The 24,711-nt window shown below is 47.7% G+C and overlaps 2 protein-coding genes across 5 annotated transcripts in view; one reads left to right on the top strand and one right to left on the bottom strand.

Moving 5' to 3' along the window:
* The window catches only part of LOC123747890 (carbohydrate sulfotransferase 10), a 257,272-nt gene that overhangs the window by 108,185 nt on the left and 124,376 nt on the right, over window positions 1-24,711 (bottom strand). Inside the window, exon 2 of the mRNA XM_069305770.1 lies at window positions 21,634-21,674. The gene's annotated coding sequence lies outside the window, so the exon portion shown is untranslated. The remainder of the gene's footprint in view (window positions 1-21,633; window positions 21,675-24,711) is intronic.
* The window catches only part of LOC123753273 (protein Tob1-like), an 82,447-nt gene continuing 70,115 nt past the window's right edge, over window positions 12,380-24,711 (top strand). For all 4 annotated transcript variants that reach the window (XM_069305773.1, XM_069305775.1, XM_069305776.1 and 1 more), the window contains exon 1: window positions 12,380-12,708. The gene's annotated coding sequence lies outside the window, so the exon portion shown is untranslated. The remainder of the gene's footprint in view (window positions 12,709-24,711) is intronic.

Genomic DNA, 24,711 nt, shown 5'->3' with positions numbered 1-24,711 from the left:
TAGGACCACGTGGCGTGGAGTTGGCTTTGGTAAAAGTTTTGGAGTCCCTTGTAGAGAATAAAAAGTAAGAATACGGGTAGAGGGGGAGTAGAAGGAAAGAGAAGTAAGAGGAACCCTACCCGTGTTACATTGTATTGAAGAGGAATGAGTTAGAATGTATAGAGATGGAGGCAGACAGCACAATTAGGTGAGTACACACACACACACAGAAGAGTTAGGGGGGGGGGAGGGGGACATGATCACCACGTACATTATTCTCAGAGGAATTAATATGGTAGATAAAGACAGGCTATTTAACACAAGGCGCACACGCACAAGGGGACACAGGTGGAAACTGAGTGCCCAAATGAGCCACAGAGATATTAGAAAGAACTTTTTTTAGTGTCAGAGTGGTTGACAAGTGGAATGCATTAGGGGGTGATGTTGTGGAGGCTGACTCCATACACAGTTTCAAATGCAGATATGATAGAGCCCAGTAGGCTCAGGAACCTGTATATCAGTTGATTGACGGTTGAGAGGCGGGACCAAAGAGCCAGAGCTCAACCCCCGCAAGCACAACTAGGGAAGTACACACAATAACACACCTGACCCACATAAGCTTCAGGTATGCCATATATGTGAGTCACAATATTACCAGTTTCATTTGTATTAATTTATTTCTCTCTTAAGGAGAGGGAGAGCTTTAGCAGGTGAGGTGCCTCCCCCCACCTCCGCCCCCCCGCCACCAGCAAGTGTAAACCACTACCCCCCCCCCCTGGGGGGTTTACACAGGGTTTTCTCCTCTACGTGGTATCCCTACAGCCTCACGGGGGCGTGATGAGGTAAAGTGAGATAATTATGAGGAGGTAACGCTAAGCCACAATGACTACATCACCCACGGAATAATGTGTATGAGGAGGGTGCCTAACCGCTTCCACCGTCCAAACAGCCTTGGCTCTACCGACCAGGACCAGGGTGCACCAAGCATTTACGCAGCCACTAACGAAACCTGTACATCTTTCTCGATCATAGCGGCTTTGTTGACATATTAAACACTTCAGGAACGTCGAAATGAACCCAAAGTGACTCCAGCCAATGACACGACCAAACTACCACGTTCCTACAACATTCGAACACGTTTTAACACCTAACAAGTTGTAACAACGTTTTAATACGTCATAAAAACGTTTTAATAACATGTAACAACTTTATTACAAGTTGTAACAAGCGGAAAATAGGGCCAATCACCTTGTATGTCTTGAGAGTTGTTGTTATATATATATATAGCATCTTAGTGCTTCAGCGCTGCTTTAAACACTTGAATCAATGTACACAACGCCGCCATGATTGAGCAAAGATGTAAAGGTTTCGCAAGTGTTTGTGTGAATACTCGCCCTAGTCCAAGTGGATGGGTCAGGTGCAGACTGACGCACAATCTTGAGTGCCACGAGAGTAATTAGTGCCACAGGTGTGTGTTAAGAGACACATGTGCAGTGCCAAGGGAGGAGGAGGAGGAGGCCAGAGTGCCACACAGCAGACCCGGTGACAGTCTTCCCCTCACCCCCTATATATATATATATATATATATATATATATAGTGTTTGTGTGTTCCCCTCACCCCCTATATATATATATATATATATATATATATATATATATATATATATATATATATATATATATATATATATATATATATATATATATATATATATCCCAACAGGTTGCGCCACTGACAGCAGATTGGCACTGTGTCTAGGCACTCTCCCCCCCCCCCTCTCTCACCCCCACGCCCCTCCCTCCCTTAACTAGATTATCACTACTCCCTCTCAGTGATGACACCAACACACACCCTAGTACTCCCAACGGAATATCTTCCCCCCCCCCCCCCACCTCCTCCTCTCATCTCTTCCCTCTCTCTCTTACCATTTATTCATTCTTCTTCTCTCTTCTTATTCTCTCTCTTCCCCTTCATGCCGTCCACTAATGGCCTCCTACTTTCTTTTCATCCAGATTTTTATATATATATATATATATATATATATATATATATATATATATATATATATATATATATATATATATATATATATATATATATATATATATATATGCAATTACAAGGGTAAGATTGATGATTCTAACACGAATCTTCTCAATATTTCTTACGTTTTTCTTCACTGTCGAGGGTAATTGATAAATTAACTCTCCAAAGTTCATTTTCTCATTTTTTATTTATGGTTTGACGCCTAAAAGCGTTTCGCAAGGACTTCTCACATTTTCAAAGACAGGTTTACACGCATACCATTTCATGCTTATACTCGCATGATATTATTTATACTTATAAATGCTTATACTCGTTTTGGGTGAGGTGATATGACACAAATGTTTTTGGGTGAGGTGACACGAATCAATGGGTATGAATTGCGTATGCGAACATAAGAATGAAAGTGGCCTACAGGAGGCCTACTGGCGCATATTTTCTCTTGCTGCTTCTATGTTGGTTCGGGGTCTTGAAGTGGGTAGAATATAGTTATGTGTTAATTGGCTGTCAACAGCCAATTAACACATAACTGTGAGATTTAAAATGTAAACAAAGATCAGCTGGTGGGGGAGGTAAACAAAGATCAGCTGGTGGGGGAGGTAAACAAAGATCAGCTGGTGGGGGGAGGTAAACAAAGATCAGCTGGTGCGGGGAGGTAAACAAAGATCAGCTGGTGGGGGAGGTAAACAAAGATCAGCTGGTGGGGGAGGTAAACAAAGATCAGCTGGTGGGGGGAGGTAAACAAAGATCAGCTGGTGCGGGGAGGTAAACAAGATCAGCTGGTGGGGGAGGTAAACAAAGATCAGCTGGTGGGGGGAGGTAAACAAAGATCAGCTGGTGGGGGGAGGTAAACAAGATCAGCTGGTGGGGGAGGTAAACAAAGATCAGCTGGTGGGGGGAGGTAAACAAAGATCAGCTGGTGCGGGGAGGTAAACAAGATCAGCTGGTGGGGGAGGTAAACAAAGATCAGCTGGTGGGGGAGGTAAACAAAGATCAGCTGGTGGGGGGAGGTAAACAAAGATCAGCTGGTGGGGGGAGGTAAACAAAGATCAGCTGGTGGGGGAGGTAAACAAAGATCAGCTGGTGGAGGAGGTAAACAAAGATCAGCTGGTGGGGGAGGTAAACAAAGATCAGCTGGTGGGGGCGTGGCCGAGCTACGATTATGAACTTTGAAGTTCTGAAGTTGTATGAGATGATGGGACGTTATGGTTAGGAGTAAGAGGTGAGTAAGAGGTGAGTAAGAGGTGAGTAAGAGGTGAGTAAGAGGTGAGTAAGAGGTGGGTAAGAGGTAGATATACTAGATATTTTACTCCCGAAGCCCGGTCCGAGGCCAGGCTTGACTTGTGAGAGCTTGGTCCACCAGGCTGTTGCTTGGAGCGGCCCGCAGGCCCACATATCCACCACAGCCCGGTTGGTCCGGCACTCCTTGGAGAAAATGATCTTGTGTCCTCTTGAAGATGTCCACGGTTGTTCCGGCAATATATCTTATACTCTCTGGGAGTATACTGTGAGTATTCTCAAATATCCCCCGCCATATGAGGCCAGGAGGGCAGCAACAACCTCTCCACACAAGCAGGGCAAACAACCGCTGCCCTTGTTTTACAACCGTGGCACTGGGGGCCACACTGGGGGCCACACTGGGGGCCACACTGGGGGCCACACTGGGGGCCACGCTGGGGGCCACACTGGGGGCCACACTGGGGGCCACACTGGGGGCCACACTGGAGGCCACGCTGGGGGGCCACACTGGGGGCCACACTGGGGGCCACGCTTGGCCACCTCACCCAATATTCAACGCCTGTCAATCAACTCAATTTTGACATGTTTATTGATTTGTTTACTGCGTCTAATAGAGAGGGTTTCATCGGAACAACGTTGGAATGGGTGTTCCAACACTGTCTCGCTTGGATGTGTTTGCAGAGTCGGTCTTAGGCTCCTAAGCCCCGCCTTACCAATCATATAATGGGTAATGCTGTTGATAAATATCAGTTTGTACAGCGGCATATTAAGGCTGGAAGCTGCGTGTAGAGTTTGCTTCAACAATATGTATTTTTCAGGCATTTATCCGGTTATATTTTGTCTCGAAGGGTAAACTTTTCGGGCAGCGTCACTCGTCTTGTGAGTGGACACACCGCCATAGTGACAGTATTGGGCAGCGTCACTCATCTTGTGAGTGGACACACCGCCATAGTGACAGTATTGGGCAGCGTCACTCATCCTGTGAGTGGACACACCGCCATAGTGACAGTATTGGGCAGCGCCACTCATCCTGTGAGTGGACACACCGCCATAGTGACAGTATTGGGCAGCGCCACTCATCCTGTGAGTGGACACACCGCCATAGTGACAGTATTGGGCAGCGTCACTCATCTTGTGAGTGGACACACCGCCATAGTGACAGTATTGGGCAGCGCCACTCATCCTGTGAGTGGACACACCGCCAAAGTGACAGTATTGGGCAGCGCCACTCATCCTGTCAGTGGACACACCGCCATAGTGACAGTATTGGGCAGCGCCACTCATCCTGTGAGTGGACACACCGCCATAGCAGCATGTACAACACTCCCCAATAGGAAGAAAACCCGCTAAGTTGTTCCATCCTGTCACTTGTACCCAGACACAGCTGGGTAAACTTACGTTATCGTGATATGTAAAGTAGGGGCAGGGAAAGTATTTTTAATGCCTGTATCATTGCCAATCATATTGTTTATAACTCACACACAATATTACGCTACACACAGTTCTAACGTCTCCCGGCTGGACACAAGAATGCAATGACAGAAGCAGTTGTGGAAGCCGCCTCCCTCAACATCTTAAAGGTCAGAATACTTCAATTATAACGGAACCGGTACAACGAATTAGCCGCGTTGCCACTGATGATGACACTGGCACTCCCCCTGTTGCCATTGATGATGACAGTGCCACTCCCCCTGTTGCCATTGATGATAACAGTGCCACTCCCCCTGTTGCCATTGATGATAACAGTGCCACTCCCCCTGTTGCCATTGATGATAACAGTGCCACTCCCCCTGTTGCCATTGATGATAACAGTGCCACTCCCCCTGTTGCCATTGATGATAACAGTGCCACTCCCCCTGTTGCCATTGATGACAACAGTGCCACTCCCCCTGTTGCCATTGATGATAACAGCCTCCCGGGTGATTCAGACGATATCCTGCCCGTCCCATCCTACACATCCAGCATCCCGTCTGCTCACCTGTTGATGCCATCCTAAATCCCCGCCGCTGCTCGTGTCTAAGACGACGTCTTGCCACCGGGTTTCAGCCCTGAGTGGCTGAGGAAGCCAGCTGCCGCCGCCGCCTTGTACTGGCGGGAACTTTCAGCTGACTTCCTGTTCCAGTATTCTTTCTTCTGTTATCTTGCGACGTTCAGTGGAGTAGTGGACCCAATACCCATCCTGTGAGTGGTGTTGGACCCAATACCCATCCTGTGAGTGGTATTGGACCGAATATCCATCTTGTGAGTGGTATTGGAACGAATACCCATCCTGTGAGTGGTATTGGAACGAATACCCATCCTGTGAGTGGTATTGGACCGAATATCCATCTTGTGAGTGGTAGTGGACCCAATACCCATCCTGTGAGTGGTAGTGGACCCAATACCCATCCTGTGAGTGGTAGTGGACCCAATACCCACCCTGTGAGTGATCTTGGACCCAATACCCATCCTGTGAGTGATCTTGGACCCAATACCCATCCTGTGAGTGGTAGTGGACCCAATACCCATCCTGTGAGTGGTAGTGGACCCAATACCCATCCTGTGAGTGATCTTGGACCCAATACCCATCCTGTGAGTGATCTTGGACCCAATACCCATCCTGTGAGTGATCTTGGACCCAATACCCATCCTGTGAGTGATCTTGGACCCAATACCCATCCTGTGAGTGGTAGTGGACCCAATACCCATCCTGTGAGTGATCTTGGACCCAATACCCATCCTGTGAGTGATCTTGGACCCAATACCCATCCTGTGAGTGATCTTGGACCCAATACCCATCCTGTGAGTGATCTTGGACCCAATACCCATCCTGTGAGTGATCTTGGACCCAATACCCATCCTGTGAGTGATCTTGGACCCAATACCCATCCTGTGAGTGATCTTGGACCCAATACCCATCCTGTGAGTGATCTTGGACCCAATACCCATCCTGTGAGTGATCTTGGACCCAATACCCATCCTGTGAGAAGTAGTGGAGAAGGTTACAGAGGCACATACTGGGCCCAGGAGCTGAAGCACAACACTCGTTGAGGTAAGCCGGTTACAACACTGATGAGCGTATTACAGAGTCGCTCAACACATTCATCAAAATCTATTCACAGGCGGACGATGAGTCACAATGACGTGGCTGAAGATATGATGACAAAACCACTCATCGTAAAGTGGAGAAACGACTTAAGAACGACGGTTTAAGTCGGTCGAAGAACGACGGTTAAGTCGGTCGAAGAACGACGGTTAAGTCGGTTTAAAAACGACGGTTAAGTCGGTTTAAAAACGACGGTTTAAGTCGGTTTAAAAACGACGGTTTAAATTTCTTCACGGAGTCGGTTAACTTGATTAACACGACACTAACCGGTTTCAACTTTTGTTCGTCATGAACAAATTTGAAAAATATCACCCCCCCCCCTTCCCAACCGTCTTTTCTGAAAGCTCTTGTCATAAACTTTGGGAGATTGGAGGTCATTCATTGGTTTAAGGTTGCTGTAGTCTATGTCACAGGTATATACACCTCTGGGGGAATACTCACCGTTTACCGTTATTTCAAATTTAAAATATCGTCCGTTTACGGTTATTTCAAATTTAAAATAGCGTCCGCTTTCCGTTAATTCAAATTAAAAATAGCGTCCGTTTATTATTTCAAATTTCAAATATCGTCTGTTTATTATTTCAAATTTAAAATATCGTCCATTTATTATTTCAAATTTAAAATGTCGTCCGTTTATTATTTCAAATTTAAAATGTCGTCCGTTTATTATTTCAAATTTAAAATATCGTCCGTTTATTATTTCAAATTTAAAATATCGTCCGTTTATTATTTCAAATTTAAAATATCGTCCGTTTATTATTTCAAATTTAAAATATCGTCCGTTTATTATTTCAAATTTAAAATATCGTCCGTTTATTATTTCAAATTTAAAATATCGTCCGTTTATTATTTCAAATTTAAAATATCGTCCGCTTACCGTTAATTCAAATCCACAATATTCGTAAATAACTGAACATTTATAGCTGAGTTTGTTGACAAAATTTCAAGTAGAATTTTAATGTTAAGAGCCGTCTCTTGGGCGCCTTTGCCAATCAGGATAAAGGCTGAATTAGCGGCGCCTCTCTTGTGAAGATGTTCCTGTCATATGAACAGTGAATACTTTGTTTAATACTTTCTGTTGGCACCCCACACCAGTGCCATCCATCAATGACGTGTAGCCATATTATAATTAGACAATTTACCCCATTATGGAAGGCAGCCAATGTCTTCACACTGATGAATTAAGACAGTTTATTCAGGTCTTAAATTAAGTATATATATATATTTTTAAAGAAAATGGGGTCAATGTTGACATTCTGACGTTCAAGATGGCCACTCAATCTGGCCTTGACCGCGAGGTATAGTGCCACGGTGGCACTATACCTCATACAACAATATACCTACAGCACTATGTGTATGTATACTATGTATAGTGCGGTATACAAATGCTGTCGCAACTATATGTATACTTCAAGCAGTAGTCACGGGATTGTCCACCATGCTACAAATGCATAAGTATAATATGCATACATACGTACTGATTACGTGCATGTATACTACGGTATATGTATACTCATAGCACGTGGTGACTACGGGTATGTGTTCCTCGTTCTGTAGTCACTATGAACAGTTCAAGAGGTCGTTCTCAGCTCAAGGAAATTAGTCGTTTGAACGACCTTGTGGCACTCTGGTGTTAGTAAACTGTTTACTAAATTCACCACATACCGGAGATGGTCGATTTAAGAGTTACAGGCCCCCTTAAGTGGTGTTACAGCACCCTTAAGTGGAGTTACAGCCCCTTTAGAGCACACTTGTAAGAGTTACAACCCCCTTAAGTGGACACTTGTATGAGTTACAGCCCCCTTAAGTGGACACTTGTAAGAGTTTTAGCTCCCTTAAGTGGACACTTGTAGGAGCTACAGCCTCCTTAAGTGGACACTTGTAAGAGTTTTAGCTCCCTTAAGTGGACACTTGTAAGAGCTACAGCCCCCTTAAGTGGACACTTGTAAGAGCTACAGCCCCACTTAAGTGGACATTTGTAAGAGCTACAGCCCCCTTAAGTGGACACTTGTAAGAGCTACAGCCCCCTTAAGTGGACACTTGTATAAGCTACAGCCCCCTTAAGTGGACACTTGTATGAGCTACAGCCCCCTTAAGTGGACACTTGTATGAGCTACAGCCCCCTTAAGTGGACACTTGTAAGCCCTCATAAGTGTGTGATGAGAATTGCCCAAGGTTACTGACCTGGAAGTCCCTCATTAAAACTCAGTAGTGGTAGTATACTCCTCACCTCTCCCTCACCTCTCCCTCACCTCTCTCACACCTCTCCCTCACCTCTCCCTCACTTCTCCCACACCTCTCCCCCACCTCTCCCTCACCTCTCCCTCACCTCTCTCACACCTCTCCCTCACCTCTCCCTCACCTCTCCCTCACTTCTCCCACACCTCTCCCTCACCTCTCCCTCACCTCTCCCTCACCTCTCCCACACCTCTCCCTCACCTCTCCCTCACCTCTCCCTCGCCTCTCCCTCACCTCTCCCACACCTCTCCCACACCTCTCCCTCACCTCTCCCACACCCAGCACGGGACACAGACAGGGGAGGGGGGGGGGCACCAACCTGTGGGTCAAGGCTGAGGGCGGCTGTGTTGACCAATCCCACAGACTCACCGGTCATCACCACTACTCAGGGTAATCCTGCTGGTATGACCCCTTTGTATTCACCTAGTTGTGCTTGCGGGGGTTGAGCTCTGGCTCTTTGGTCCCGCCTCTCAACTGTCAGTCAACTGGTGTACAGGTTCCTGAGCCTACTGGGCTCTATCATATCTACACTTGAAACTGTGTATGGAGTCAGCCTCCACCTCATTACTGCCTAATGCATTCCATTTGTCAACCACTCTGACACTAAAAAAGTTCTTTCTAATATCTCTGTGGCTCATTTGGGCACTCAGTTTCTACCTGTGTCCCCTAGTGCGTGTGCCCCTTGTGTTAAATAGACTGTCTTTATCAACCCTGTCGATTCCCTTGAGGATCTTGAATGTGGTGATCATGTCCCCCATAAGTCTTCTGTCTTCCAACGAAGTGAGGTTTAATTCCCGTAGTCTCTCCTCGTAGCTCATACCTCTCAGCTCGGGTACTAGTCTGGTGGCAAACCTTTGAACCTTTTCCAGTTTAGTCTTATGCTTGACTAGATATGGACTCCATGTTGGGGCTGCATACTCCAGGATTGGTCTGACATATGTGGTATATAATGTTCTGAAAGATTCCTTACACAAGTTTCTAAAACCCGTTCTTATGTTAGCCAATCTGGCATATGCTGCTGCTGTTATCCTCTTGATATGAGCTTCAGGGGACAGGTCTGGCGTGATATCAACCCCCAGGTCTTTCTCTCTCTCTGACTCTTGAAGTATTTCATCTCCCAAGTGATACCTTGCATCTGTGCGCGCGCGCGCGTGTGTGTGTTCAATTATTTGTAATCCACGTCAAAAGCTTTACTCACATCCATCTCACCTCTTGTACCCATCTTCCCAGCCAGCGGCCGTATAATACACAATGACTCCGGAACTTAATTTTGTCCTTTACGGGCTATTCATGCCCGTGCCACCTCTTGGGTGGCTTAATCTTTATCAATCAATCAATCTAATTTTGTCCATCCTGTCTACTGCCTCCTTGAGTTTATTCCATTTTGTCCACTTCTCTTACGCTACGCGAGTCTTCCCTCAGCTCTGTGTCGCATCTGTGTCTTAAGCTTCCACCCAAACCATCTTGTCATCCTGGCAGTGCAAATATTGACTTTTATAAAAGTTAATATATATTTTTATTTTTTTAGCTAAATTAATTTTTTTCCTCCGTGTTAATTCCCTCAAAATATTTAATGCGATTAAATTTTTTGCGCTCTCTCTCTCTCTCTCTCTCTCTCTCTCTCTCTCTCTCTCTCTCTCTCTCTCTCTCTCTCTCTCTCTCTCTCTCTCTCTCTCTCTCTCTCTCTCTCACACACACAGACGGCCTCACAAACTTGTGAAACACGGTGGCATAATTGAAGACATGTTGAACGGGTGGGAGAGTATCTATGCAACAGGAAACAGAGAGTTGTAGTGAGAGATGATAACAGAAGAGATCAACAAGCTGCACCCCCCCCCCTGTGTCATCCCCCCCCCCTCCCTGTGTCGCACACATGTCTGGGACACATAGCTGAAGAAGTAGGATCATTCACGTCAATATTTGCCAATGATTCAAGGCTGATAAGACGGATCATAACAGAAGATGATTGTAGAAGGTTTCGGAGTGGCCCCGGGCAAACTTAAGAGAGATGGCAGCTCGACTTTAATCTCAGTAAATGCAAGGTGATGAGATTGAAGACCAGGAGGGGGTGGGGGCAAGGCCACATTGATACGATATCACGAGGCAAGATAAACCTCTGTGTCACTAAACTAAGCAGGTCTTGGGAGTAGACATAACTCTGAGGTATTCATCAACAGGCGGGCTGTGGCGTAGTGGTGAGTCGTCTCTCATCCCACTGACAGTGGGTTCGACTCCCTGGCAGGGTGATACGTGTGATATAACGTTCCCTTATATCTCATGCCTTGGTTCACCTAGCTAGGGTAAGGGAAAGCTGTCAGGCTGTTAACCGGAGGTATCTTCTCTACTATATGTGTAAATAATATACATATTACAAACTCCGTGTTGATATGTTCAAAATGCCTGTGTGAGTTGGGGGTTGCCCACGCTCTTAGAATGATAGTACTTATACCAACCATTTGCTGGAACCTTACCTTACCATGCGGTTACCTTGTGGTCATCCTGCGGCTATCCTACAGTTACCCTGCGGTTATCATGCAGTTACCCTGCGGTTACCTTGTGGTCACCCTGCGGTTACCTTGTGGTTACCCTGCGGTTATCCTACAGTTACCCTGCGGTTATCATGCAGTTACCCTGCGGTTATCATGCAGTTACCCTGCGGTTACCCTGCCATGATTTCAGGGCTCAACGTCCCCGCGGCCCGGTCCTCGACCAGGCCTCCTGGTCGAGGACCAAACGTACGAATATGCACTGTTGAGACCAACAATGATTACATGTTGTATCACACATTCTGTAGTGGGTACAGAGAAGCCAGAATCTAAACTTAGCCATTCCTGGTCTAATATAGCCCGGCCCAACCACTTGGGCTGGACGGTAGAGAGACCGTCTCGCTTCATGCAGGTCGGCGTTCAATCCCCGACCGTCCCCAAGTGGTTGGGTACCATTCCTCTCCTTCCGTCCCACCCCAAAGCCTTATCCTAACCCCTTCCCAGAGCTATATAATTATAATGTCTTGTCGCTTTCTCCTGACAGTTCCCTGTTGTTGTTGTTAAAAAATCGCTACCCGGAACAAAGTTGCAAGTAGCACGGGCTATGGCGAGCCCGTTGACAGTTGCCTTCCCCTAGTGTTCCACATATGTATCCTGGACACACCAGGATACATAACACATAACACCTACGCTCCCAACGCCCAGAAATCATTGACCTGCTCCTGCACAGTACTCCACGCCCACGCCCTCGTAGGGGCGCCCCGCCCCCCGCCCACGCCCACGCCACTAGTAGTAACCTCGTAGTAAAAGGATTTCAAGTGAAGGAGGGGGGGGGAAGGGGATCCTTCGCGATCTAACTTATTGATTCGACTTTGTGACCGGGAGGGGAGGGTGTGTGTGGTGGGGGGCTCCTGTGCAGCTGCCAGAGTCCCCCTCCAGTCCAGCTGCTGAGGTACATGCAGGAGAACACCGTGCCCAAAAGGCTCCACCAGCAGTAAAGTGAGCAGCAGGATTTCATTGATAGAGTACCGTGCTCCCCCTGACGTCATAGCTGGGGATGACGTTGCCGGTTCATCAATTTCCCCTCAACCCCATTAACAAGCACCATTCATCTATCCCCCCATTAATATATTAGCCCGCAACCTATTTACTAATGAAGGTAATGGGGGAATGTATACACCAGGGTAATGGGACCGAGGATGGAGATAGAAGGAATGAAATGGAATGAGCGCGTCTGGCAGCGGCGGTGGGTGGTGACGTCACGGAGGCGCGCTGCCATCATTTATGGGGTGAGCAGCTGGCGCGGGGCGCAGTCCGAGTAGGGACGACACTGTGTGAGGGACGCCACCCGCTCTGAGGTCGTGTGCGAGAGAAACACATTTTTATTTATATTTTAAGTACTTTACGTGTTTATTTGTGAACATTTTGCAAACGAATTATTAAATAAAAAAAAAATCTCAAACTATATAACCCAAAAAAAAAGTCGAAATTACTTCCACCAAGGACGCCTACTGCAGTTAATACCTTCAACAACAACTACTACGGCTTACTACAACGATTACTACCACCACTACCACCACTACTACCACCATCTCTCCACCACCTCACACGCGACTCCTCACCGGGGCACTAATAAGGTAAAACAATGACGTCATTACTGGTGTGTACGAACACACAAACTTTTTCATATAAATACAAAAATAATCGAACCGAAATATTTAATAAAAAAATCATAAAACTCCCCCCCCCCCACAAGAGCCAAGTGGCATTTAGAGTAGAATGTCTATCGTTATATTAGTGTCTATCGCTGTATTAGAATACAGTATCTAGAGTTGTATTGGAGTACAGTGTCTATCGCTGTATTGGGGTACAGTGTCTATCGCTGTATTGGGGTACAGTGTCTATCGCTGTATTGGGGTACAGTGTCTATCGCTGTATTGGGGTACAGTGTCTATCGCTGTATTGGGGTACAGTGTCTATCGCTGTATTGGGGTACAGTGTCTATCGCTGTATTGGGGTACAGTGTCTATCGCTGTATTGGGGTACAGTGTCTATCGCTGTATTAGCGTACAGTGTCTATCGCTGTATTGGGGTACAGTGTCTATCGCTGTATTGGGGTACAGTGTCTATCGCTGTATTGGGGTACAGTGTCTATCGCTGTATTAGCGTACAGTGTCTATCGCTGTATTGGGGTACAGTGTCTATCGCTGTATTAGCGTACAGTGTCTATCGCTGTATTGGGGTACAGTGTCTATCGCTGTATTGGGGTACAGTGTCTATCGCTGTATTGGGGTACAGTGTCTATCGCTGTATTGGGGTACAGTGTCTATCGCTGTATTGGGGTACAGTGTCTATCGCTGTATTGGGGTACAGTGTCTATCGCTGTATTGGGGTACAGTGTCTATCGCTGTATTGGGGTACAGTGTCTATCGCTGTATTGGAGAACAGTGTCTATCGCTGTATTGGGGTATAGTGTCTATCGCTGTATTGGGGTACAGTGTCTATCGCTGTATTGGGGTACAGTGTCTATCGCTGTATTGGGGTACAGTGTCTATCGCTGTATTGGGGTACAGTGTCTATCGCTGTATTGGGGTACAGTGCCTATCGCTGTATTGGGGTACAGTGTCTATCGCTGTATTGGGGTACAGTGTCTATCGCTGTATTAGCGTACAGTGTCTATCGCTGTATTGGGGTACAGTGTCTATCGCTGTTTTGGGGTACAGTGTCTATCGCTGTATTGGAGAACAGTGTCTATCGCTGTATTGGGGTACAGTGTCTATCGCTGTATTGGGGTACAGTGTCTATCGCTGTATTGGAGAACAGTGTCTATCGCTGTATTGGGGTATAGTGTCTATCGCTGTACTGGAGTATAGTGTCTATCCGTTATATTTTCTATAGTAACATTACAGTGACTATCTTTGCACTATAATACAGTGCCTATCATTGCATTATTGTACAGTGCTTGTCACTACATTGTAGTACACTGCCTAGCATAGTACCATGTATATATTTGCATTAATAAAGAACAGTGCCTATCACTGCAAGAGTACAGTGCCTATCATTGCATTAGAGTACAGTGCCTATCACTGCATTAGAGTACAGTGCCTATCATTGCATTAGAGTACAGTGCCTATCATTGTATTAGAGTACAGTGCCTATCACTGCATTAGAGTACAGTGCCTATCATTGTATTATAGTACAGTGCCTATCACTGCATTAGAGTACAGTGCCTATCAATGCATTAGAGTACAGTGCCTATCACTGCATTAGAGAGCAGTACCAATTGTTGCATTATAATACAGTGACTATTGTATTAAAGTACAGTGCCTATTGTTGCATTATAATACAGTGACTATTGTATTAAAGTACAGTGCCTATTGTTGCATTATAATACAGTGCCTATCGTTACATCACAGTGACTACCGTTGCATCACAGTGACTACTGTTGCATCACAGTGACTACTGTTCCATCACAGTGACTACTGTTCCATCACAGTGACTACTGTTACATCACAGTGACTACTGTTGCATCACAGTGACTACTGTTGCATCACAGTGACTACTGTTCCATCACAGTGACTACTGTTACATCACAGTGACTACTGTTACATCACAGTGACTACTGTTGCATCACAGTGACTACTGTTGCATCACAGTGCCTACTGTTCCATCACAGTGACTACTGTTGCATCACAGTGACTACTGTTGCATCACAGTGACTACTGTTACATCACAGTGACTACTGTTGCATCACAGTGACTACTGTTGCATCACAGTGACTACTGTTCCATCACAGTGACTACTGTTGCATCACAGTGACTACTGTTGCATCACAGTGACTACTGTTGCATCACAGTGACTACTGTTGCATCACAGTGACTACTGTTGCATCACAGTGACTACTGTTGCATCACAGTGCCTATTGTTGCATTAGAATACAGTGCCTATCGTTACATCACAGTGACTACTGTTGCATCACAGTGACTACTGTTGCATCACAGTGCCTACTGTTGCATCACAGTGACTACTGTTGCATCACAGTGCCTACTGTTGCATCACAGTGACTACTGTTGCATCACAGTGCCTACTGTTGCATCACAGTGCCTACTGTTGCATCACAGTGCCTACTGTTGCATCACAGTGCCTACTGTTGCATCACAGTGACTACTGTTGCATCACAGTGACTACTGTTGCATCACAGTGCCTACTGTTGCATCACAGTGCCTACTGTTGCATCACAGTGCCTACTGTTGCATCACAGTGCCTACTGTTGCATCACAGTGCCTACTGTTGCATCACAGTGACTACTGTTGCATCACAGTGACTACTGTTGCATCACAGTGCCTACTGTTGCATCACAGTGACTACTGTTGCATCACAGTGCCTACTGTTGCATCACAGTGACTACTGTTGCATCACAGTGCCTACTGTTGCATCACAGTGACTACTGTTGCATCACAGTGCCTACTGTTGCATCACAGTGACTACTGTTGCATCACAGTGACTACTGTTGCATCACAGTGACTACTGTTGCATCACAGTGCCTACTGTTGCATCACAGTGACTACTGTTGCATCACAGTGCCTACTGTTGCATCACAGTGACTACTGTTGCATCACAGTGCCTACTGTTGCATCACAGTGACTACTGTTGCATCACAGTGCCTACTGTTGCATCACAGTGACTACTGTTGCATCACAGTGCCTACTGTTGCATCACAGTGACTACTGTTCCATCACAGTGCCTACTGTTCCATCACAGTGACTACTGTTGCATCACAGTGACTACTGTTGCATCACAGTGACTACTGTTGCATCACAGTGACTACTGTTGCATCACAGTGACTACTGTTGCATCACAGTGACTACTGTTGCATCACAGTGACTACTGTTGCATCACAGTGCCTACTGTTGCATCACAGTGACTACTGTTGCATCACAGTGACTACTGTTGCATCACAGTGCCTACTGTTACATCACAGTGACTACTGTTGCATCACAGTGACTACTGTTGCATCACAGTGACTACTGTTGCATCACAGTGACTACTGTTGCATCACAGTGACTACTGTTGCATCACAGTGACTACTGTTGCATCACAGTGACTACTGTTACATCACAGTGACTACTGTTGCATCACAGTGACTACTGTTGCATCACAGTGACTACTGTTGCATCACAGTGACTACTGTTACATCACAGTGACTACTGTTCCATCACAGTGACTACTGTTACATCACAGTGACTACTGTTGCATCACAGTGACTACTGTTGCATCACAGTGACTACTGTTACATCACAGTGACTACTGTTCCATCACAGTGACTACTGTTACATCACAGTGACTACTGTTGCATCACAGTGACTACTGTTGCATCACAGTGCCTACTGTTGCATCACAGTGACTACTGTTGCATCACAGTGACTACTGTTGCATCACAGTGACTACTGTTGCATCAGGTCTACCGTTGAGGTTACAGTGCCATGTTCAAGAGAAACTGTGGACCCGGCTGCTACTGGCGGCTGTGAGGGGCCAGATGTGCACGTCACAGCCAGAGTGCAAGTGTAGTGGGGCCAGCACCGCCCTGCTGCTGGCCCCATCCCCCCCACACCCCCTCCTCCACACCTCCCACACCCTGCTGCTCCACACCTCCCACCACCATCACCACCACCCTGCTGCTCCACACCTCCCACACACCACCACCACCCTGCTGCTCCACACCTCCCACTACCTCCACCACCCTGCTGATCCACACCTCTCACTACCTCCACCACCCTGCTGATCCACACCTTCCACACCACCACCCTGCTGATCCACACCTTCCACACCACCACCACCCTGCTGCTCCACACCTCCCACACCACCACCACCCTGCTGCTCTACACCTCCCACTACCTCCACCACCCTGCTGATCCACACCTCCCACACCACCACCACCACCCAGCTGCTCCACACCTCCCACCACCACCACCCAGCTGCTCCACACCTCCCACACCACCACCACCACCCAGCTGCTCCACACCTCCCACCACCACCACCCAGCTGCTCCACACCTCCCACACCACCACCACCACCCAGCTGCTCCACACCTCCCACACCACCACCACCACCCTGCTGCTCCACACCTTCCACCACCACCACCCTGCTGCTCCACACCTCCCACACCACCACCACCACCCTGCTCCTCCACACCTCCCACACACCACCACCACCCTGCTGCTCCACACCTCCCACACCACCACCACCCTGCTCCTCCACACCTCCCACATCACCACCACCCTGCTGCTCCACACCTCCCACACCACCACCACCCTGCTGCTCCACACCTCCCAAACCACCACCACCCTGCTCCTCCACACCTCCCACACCACCACCACCACCCTGCTCCTCCACACCTCCCACACCACCACCACCACCCTGCTGCTCCACACCTCCCACACACCAACACCTTGCTCCTCCACACCTCCCACACCACCACCACCACCACCCTGCTCCTCCACACCTCCCACACACCACCACCTTGCTCCTCCACACCTCCCCCATCACCACCACCCTGCTGCTCCCAACCTTCCCCACACAACCCTCTCCTCCACAGTCCCCCACATCTCCCCAACTATACTCCTCACTCCCCACATAACCCCCCCCCCCCCACGCTCCCCTACAACCCCCCCCTCCCTCCTGGCCGGCGCCTCTCTGAAGGATGCACAGTTATGAGGCTTAGACAGTCTTCACCAAGCTTTGTGTGGTGGGGGGGGGGGGAGGGGTTTGTGTGGTGGGGGAGGGGGTTTGTGTGGTGGGTGTTATACCTACCTACCAGGTTAGTTCTAGGATAGGTTTGGTTAGGTTAGGTTAGCTGGTTCGAGACCCATAGTATCCATCAATGGCTTTTAACCCTCTGGGGTGACGTCGCCTTGTTGACAAACATAAACAATGAATGACAGATACTCAGACCACGTGATATTTCTGTCAGCTGATTCTACTACGTTCCTCCGGTGTCCGGTCAGCTGATGTTGTGATCACCTGGTGTCCAATCAGCTGATGTGATCACCTGGTGTCCAATCAGCTGATGTTGTCATCACCTGGTGTCCAATCAGCTGATGCTGTTATCACCTGGTGTCCAATCAGCTGATGTTGTGATCACCTGGTGTCCAATCAGCTGAGGTTGTGATCACCTGGTGTCCAATCAGCTGATGCTGTTATCACCTGGTGTCCAATCAGCTGATGTTGTCATCACCTGGTGTCCAATCAGCTGATGTGATCACCTGGTGTCCAATCAGCTGATGTTGTCATCACCTGGTGTCCAATCAGCTGATGATGTATTCACCTGGTGTCCAATCAGCTGATGATGTCATCACCTGTGTCCAATCAGCTGATGATGTCATCACCTGGTGTCCAATCAGCTGATGATGTCATCACCTGGTGTCCAATCAGCTGATGATGTCATCACCTGGTGTCCAATCAGCTGATGATGTCATCACCTGGTGTCCAATCAGCTGATGTTGTCATCACCTGGTGTCCAATCAGCTGATGATGTCATCACCTGGTGTCCAATCAGCTGATATATATTTAAATCACGTGTTTGGGGCAGTCGACATCCCTATCACGTGCCTGGGATCAGCTGACGTGTTAAACAAGCTCACTAGTGTCTGGACTGTTATGCCAAGCGACTATCACCTCTACGTCTCGTGTGCATTAAGGTAAATTCGTCAGTCTTGCGGGCACACCCTTGGGAGGGGGGGAGGGGAGGAGGGGGGGGGCATGTTTACCCCTCTATCACCTACCTATCTGCCTCCTTACCTACATGTTTACCTACTATCCTGCCTGTCTTCCAGCCATGTTACCTTGTGTCTACCTTGTGTAGCTTCCGGGGATCAATAGGCCGCCGGCCCGGTCTCCGACCAGGCCTCCCAGTTGGTTGTCTGGTCAACCAGGCTGTTGGACGCGGCTGCTCGCAGCCTGACGTATGAATCACAGCCTGGTTGATCAGGTATCCTTTGGAGGTGTTTGTCAAGTTCTCTCTTGAACACTGTGAGGGGTCGGCCAGTTATGTGTAGTGGAAGCGTGTTGAACAGTTTCGGGCCTCTGATGTTGATAGTTCTCTCTTGAACACTGTGAGGGGTCGGCCAGTTATGTGTAGTGGAAGCGTGTTGAACAGTCTCGGGCCTCTGCTGTTGATAGTTCTCTCTTGAACACTGTGAGGGGTCGGCCAGTTATGTGTAGTGGAAGCGTGTTGAACAGTCTCGGGCCTCTGCTGTTGATAGAGTTCTCTCTCAGCGTACCTATTGCACCTCTGCTCTTCAACGGGGATATTCTGCACATCCTGCCATGCCTTCTGGTCTCATATGGTGCGTTATTTCTATGTGCAGGTTTGGGACCCGTCCCAGGGACAGGTCTTTGGGACATCTTTGCCTCTTAACCCAAATATAAACACGGGTGAGACAGCAAAATGTGGACAGTCCCGCCACTATGATCCAAATACTAAGGTTTTCAACTAACCTTTCGCGTGTAAACAGGTATTCGATCCCCTTGTAAATACACCCTCACCAGTCTGACGAGGGCTACCAGGCACCGCAGGTAAATAACAGGGACTGGTGTAAAAAACAAAAAAAAAAGATCTTTATAATCGGTGTAAATAAGATTAATCTCCATCTGTGTAAATAAGATTAATCTCCATCTGTGTAAATAAGATTAATCTCCATTTGTGTAAATAAGATTATTTTCCATGATCTGTGTAAATAAGATTAATCCTTGTTCATCGGTGTAAAGATTAATCCTTATGATCGATGTAGACAAGATTAATCCCTATGATCGGTGTAAATACGATTAATCCCTATGATCGGTGTAAATACGATTAATCTCTGATGTAAAGATTAATCCCATGATCGGTGTAAATACGATTAATCCTTATGATCGATGTAAAGGTTAATCCCTTTGATCGGTATAGACAGGATTAATATCAGTAAATATAATAGATATAATTATCTATCATATTTTCATAATTAGGAAATCATCAATTGAAAATAATTAGGATAAAAGAGAGTCAATGAGTATATTAATGATTCAGTTCGTCATAAATGGGTTAATTCATCAATGATTCAATTCGTCATAAATGGTTCAATTCATCAATGATTCAATTCGTCATAAATGGTTTAATTCATCAATGATTCAATTCGTCATAAATGGTTTAATTCATCAATGATTTAATTCGTCATAAATGGTTTAATTCATCAATAATTCAATTCGTCATAAATGGGTTAATTCATCAATGATTCAATTCGTCATAGTTTAATTCATCAATGATTCAATTCGTCATAAATTATTCAAATCGTCAATAACACTTCTTCCAATCTTGATGACCTGATCAAATTGGCAGAGTTGAGACACCACGACAAAAACACTTATAATAGTGTGTGTGTGTGTGTGTGTGTGTGTGTGTGTGTGTGTGTGTGTGTGTGTGTGTGTGTGTGTGTGTGTGTGTGTGTGTGTGTGTGTGTGTTTTATGAGACCTTATTATCATTGAAGCTTTGGACTTCGCCTCTTGCATCTCTCTTGTGTCTCTTTTTCCATCTCTAGTTGGGCGATTCTTATTTACTGGTCTAGTTCCCTCCGTCCCTCTTCCCCACCCCCATCCCCCGTCACCTCCTGGGAGGGGGGAGGGGGGAGCTGTGATGCCTGGCCTGCTGGGTCGTATTGGAGATCCATATAGTCTCTTCCTGCTGCTGCTGCTGCTGCTTCTGCTTGACGGGTGCGATCCTGCTTTTTTAGCTCTTGTGTTTGTCTTCTTCCTGCTTAGCTCTGTTTATCTCTCTTCTTACGTGTACATGTCTCCTCTATTCTCTTATTTTCTATGTGTGTGTGTTTCGTTTATTATCTCTCTCTCTCTCTCTCTCTCTCTCTCTCTCTCTCTCTCTCTCTCTCTCTCTCTCTCTCTCTCTCTCTCTCTCTCTCCTATCTGTGTTTACTCTTTACTCTGTGAACTCGTTCCTTAAGGGTGAGTATGTGTATCCAGCTATGTATACTCACATGTAAACCTTAAGTGGCTACTCCTGTACTCACCCAGTAACTCTCAATACTCTACACACACACTAATTATTTCCTGCTTACCTGTCCCTCTAACTACGGAACCTAATCATGGCGCTACTTAACCACCATTGTTAATCGCTGTGTAACTATTACACAAGAAAATCCCGGTTCCACACTCTTCCTCCTTACACAAATTTGGTTCACGTGTTAACGAACCGCTAGTTAAGCCGGACATTCAAGGGTTCGTTCAGCATTTCGTTAATTGTCGGCTCATTTTAAATCCAATATGGGTTCATTACTAGTATTTTGATTATATCAGGGAACAAAGGAACTCGTATGACTATTGTTTTATGGAATTAAAGATTAGTAATTAATGGCAAACCGCTGTACGTAGATAAGCCAGTAAGAATGTAAGATTATCTTCAATTCACAATCGTAAAATATTAAAACTCCCCAATCGCTTCTTACGACCTAGCACATAACACCTAGCACAGAGAATGCCTCGCTAATGATAATAGCACACAGCTCAGGCTACTTACCCTTGATACTGAGAGGCAGTAGCAGCAGGAGCAGTAACAATCTGGAATGGTAAAGACAGTAGTTGAAGCAGCAGTAAGATCAGCAGCAGTAGCAGTAGTCAACCCGCCCAATACCAGCATGTATCATTTAATCCGACGAGTAAGCGATCAACCGCACTCACCACCTCAGTTTAGGACACATGGGGTGTGGCCCTGTGTGCCAAACTCACCACCTCAGTTTAGGATACATGGGGTGTGGCCCTGTGTGCCAAACTCACCACCTCAGTTTAGGATACATGGGGTGTGGCCCTGTGTGCCACACTCACCACCTCAGTTTAGGATACATGGGGTGTGGCCCTGTGTGCCAAACTCACCACCTCAGTTTAGGACACATGGGGTGTGGCCCTGTGTGCCACACTCACCACCTCAGTTTAGGATACATGGGGTGTGGCCCTGTGTGCCAAACTCACCACCTCGGTTTAGGATACATGGGGTGTGGCCCTGTGTGCCACACTCACCACCTCAGTTTAGGATACATGGGGTGTGGCCCTGTGTGCCAAACTCACCACCTCGGTTTAGGACACATGGGGTGTGGCCCTGTGTGCCACACTCACCACCACAGTGTAGGACACATGGGGTGTGGCCCTGTGTGCCACACTCACCACCACAGTGTAGGACACATGGGGTGTGGCAACAACGGTCAACGGAACACACACCGGTCAAAACGGAAACGGAAGCCACAAACAGTTTTAATGTGTGTGTGAACACTCACCAACATGTGTGTGTTTGGTGTGTGTGTGTGTGGGTGTACATTCACCCAAATGTGGTTGACCCTCTCAAAGTTTCCTTGCCCAGGCGCTATCGTAGGCTACAAGAAGGCCGACCAGCATTGCACACGCTGCTGATGCTGTTGTGTTTAAGTGTGCCTCACCACAAGCACCCCAAATGAGCCCGCCTCATTCCCCTTCACTTGTCCTCCTCCTCCTCCTCCCCACAACTCTCTCACCCCCCTCCCCCCAAACATAGTGGCCTGAGCACCGTTGACAGTCACTGCACGAATCTGCCCCATCATGTAACCCAATTAGCAAATACTTTAGCCCATCTCCCATCATCCACACACACCAGAGGCGGACGGGCAGTGTGTGTGTGTGTGTGTGTGTGTGTGTGTGTGTGTGTGTGTGTGTGTGTGTGTGTGTGTGTGTGTGTGTGTGTGTGTGTGTGTGCTGCAAGCACCTACTTGTGCTTGCGGGGGTTGAGCTTTGCTCTTTCGGCCCGCCTCTCAACTGTCAATCAACTGTTTACTAACTACTTTTTTTCACACCACACACACACACACACCCCCCAGGAAGCAGCCCGTGACAGCTGACTAACTCCCAGGTACCTATTTACTGCTAGGTAACAGGGGCATTCAGGGTGAAAGAAACTTTGCCCATTTGTTTCTGCCTCGTGCGGTAATCGAACCCGCGCCACAGAATTACGAGTCCTGCGCGCTATCCACCAGGCTACGAGGCCCCTTACCAGGTCCCTTGTGTGTGTGTGTATGTGTGTGGGACTACACCCACCGCTTATTATGCACGCATCAGTGGCGTGGGCGTCGCCTAGCAACGCCCACGCCCACATTACGCTACCCGAGTATTGTGTTACTGCAGGAGACTCCCCATGTGCCACAAGTGGGCGGAGGCGAGAGGTTACTCCCTGGAACTGGCTACACTGGGCGTGTTGAAGGCCCCCCACGCCTGGTGTGGCCCCACAGGGTGGAGAGTGGGGGCCCCCCACGCCTGGTGTGGCCCCACAGGGTGGAGAGTGGGGGCCCCCCACGCCTGGTGTGGCCACACAGGGTGGAGAGTGGGGGCCCCCCACGCCTGGTGTGGCCACACAGGGTGGAGAGTGGGGGCCCCCCACGCCTGGTGTGGCCCCACAGGGTGGAGAGTGGGGGCCCCCCACGCCTGGTGTGGCCACACAGGGTGGAGAGTGGGGGCCCCCCACGCCTGGTGTGGCCACACAGGGTGGAGAGTGGGGGCCCCCCACGCCTGGTGTGGCCCCACAGGGTGGAGAGTGGGGGCCCCACGCCTGGTGTGGCCACACAGGGGGGGGGGGCCTAGAGGTCAACATGACCCCCCCCCCCACCTGACAGGTGTTGCGACATCAGTGTTGACCTTAAGCGCTCCATGTGGAAGATAACCATCATGTGCTCGCCTAGCTGTACTGGCAGGGGTTGAGCTTCAGCTCTTTGGTCCCACCTCTCTGGTGTGTTTCTCTGGATCATTATCGGGTCTTCATAATGGACAAAGATGGACCGAAACGTCGTAGTTTCTCCATTTTTTCTTACCTGTGATTTGGTCATTATGTCTTCAGCCCCGTTATTGTGACTCAACTTCTAACCCATTATGTGCTGCTGTCTACTCACTCCAGTGCCTACCTTCATAACATTGCATTTGTCTAGGTTAAAACCAAATAGCCACATTTTAGACCATGTTATAATGTATTTAGTTCATTTTGCAATATGCTATTGCTCCCATTTTCCCTGATTTGACCGATTTGTTTTGCATCACTGGCAAACAATGACATATAGAAGCCAATTGCATCCTGGCAGTAGCTAATGTATATTGGAAACATGATGGGTGGCCATAACTGACCCTGTGGTACACCAGTTACTGCTCTCCACTCTCATAGATCCCCTCTCACTGTTAATTGTGGCTCCTGGGAGGCGGCTCTGGCCTAAGGTATCAACACCATCGGGGTTACGCCCCTGGTGGTGCTCCGGCTGGTGAGGAGTGAGGGCTCCTCCATCACTGAGGAGTGAGGGGGGTCCTCCCTCACTGAGGAGTGAGGGCTCCTCCTTCACTCCTCAGTAGCCGCACCCTGGCACAGCTGGTCGGCACGGTGAGGGGCCCACATAGTGCTGCCATCTCTCCCTAAGCTGACCCCCAGATCTTGATTCCTAAGGGTTTAATGGCTGCCTGAAGCCCCCGGGGACCTCCCAGAACCCGAGTCTCGTGGTTTTGGGGACCTCCGTCAGCATATACTACACTCCATGTGCACCGATGATTCTATTACATTATTATTATTAACATCTTTATTGACAAAAATAATTACAAT

This window comes from Procambarus clarkii, chromosome 56, assembly GCF_040958095.1.
Source record: "Procambarus clarkii isolate CNS0578487 chromosome 56, FALCON_Pclarkii_2.0, whole genome shotgun sequence".
NCBI classification, from domain to species: Eukaryota; Metazoa; Arthropoda; class Malacostraca; order Decapoda; family Cambaridae; genus Procambarus; species Procambarus clarkii.
Note: the sequence above shows the minus strand (reverse complement) of the source record. Positions and strands in the feature narration are given on the sequence as shown.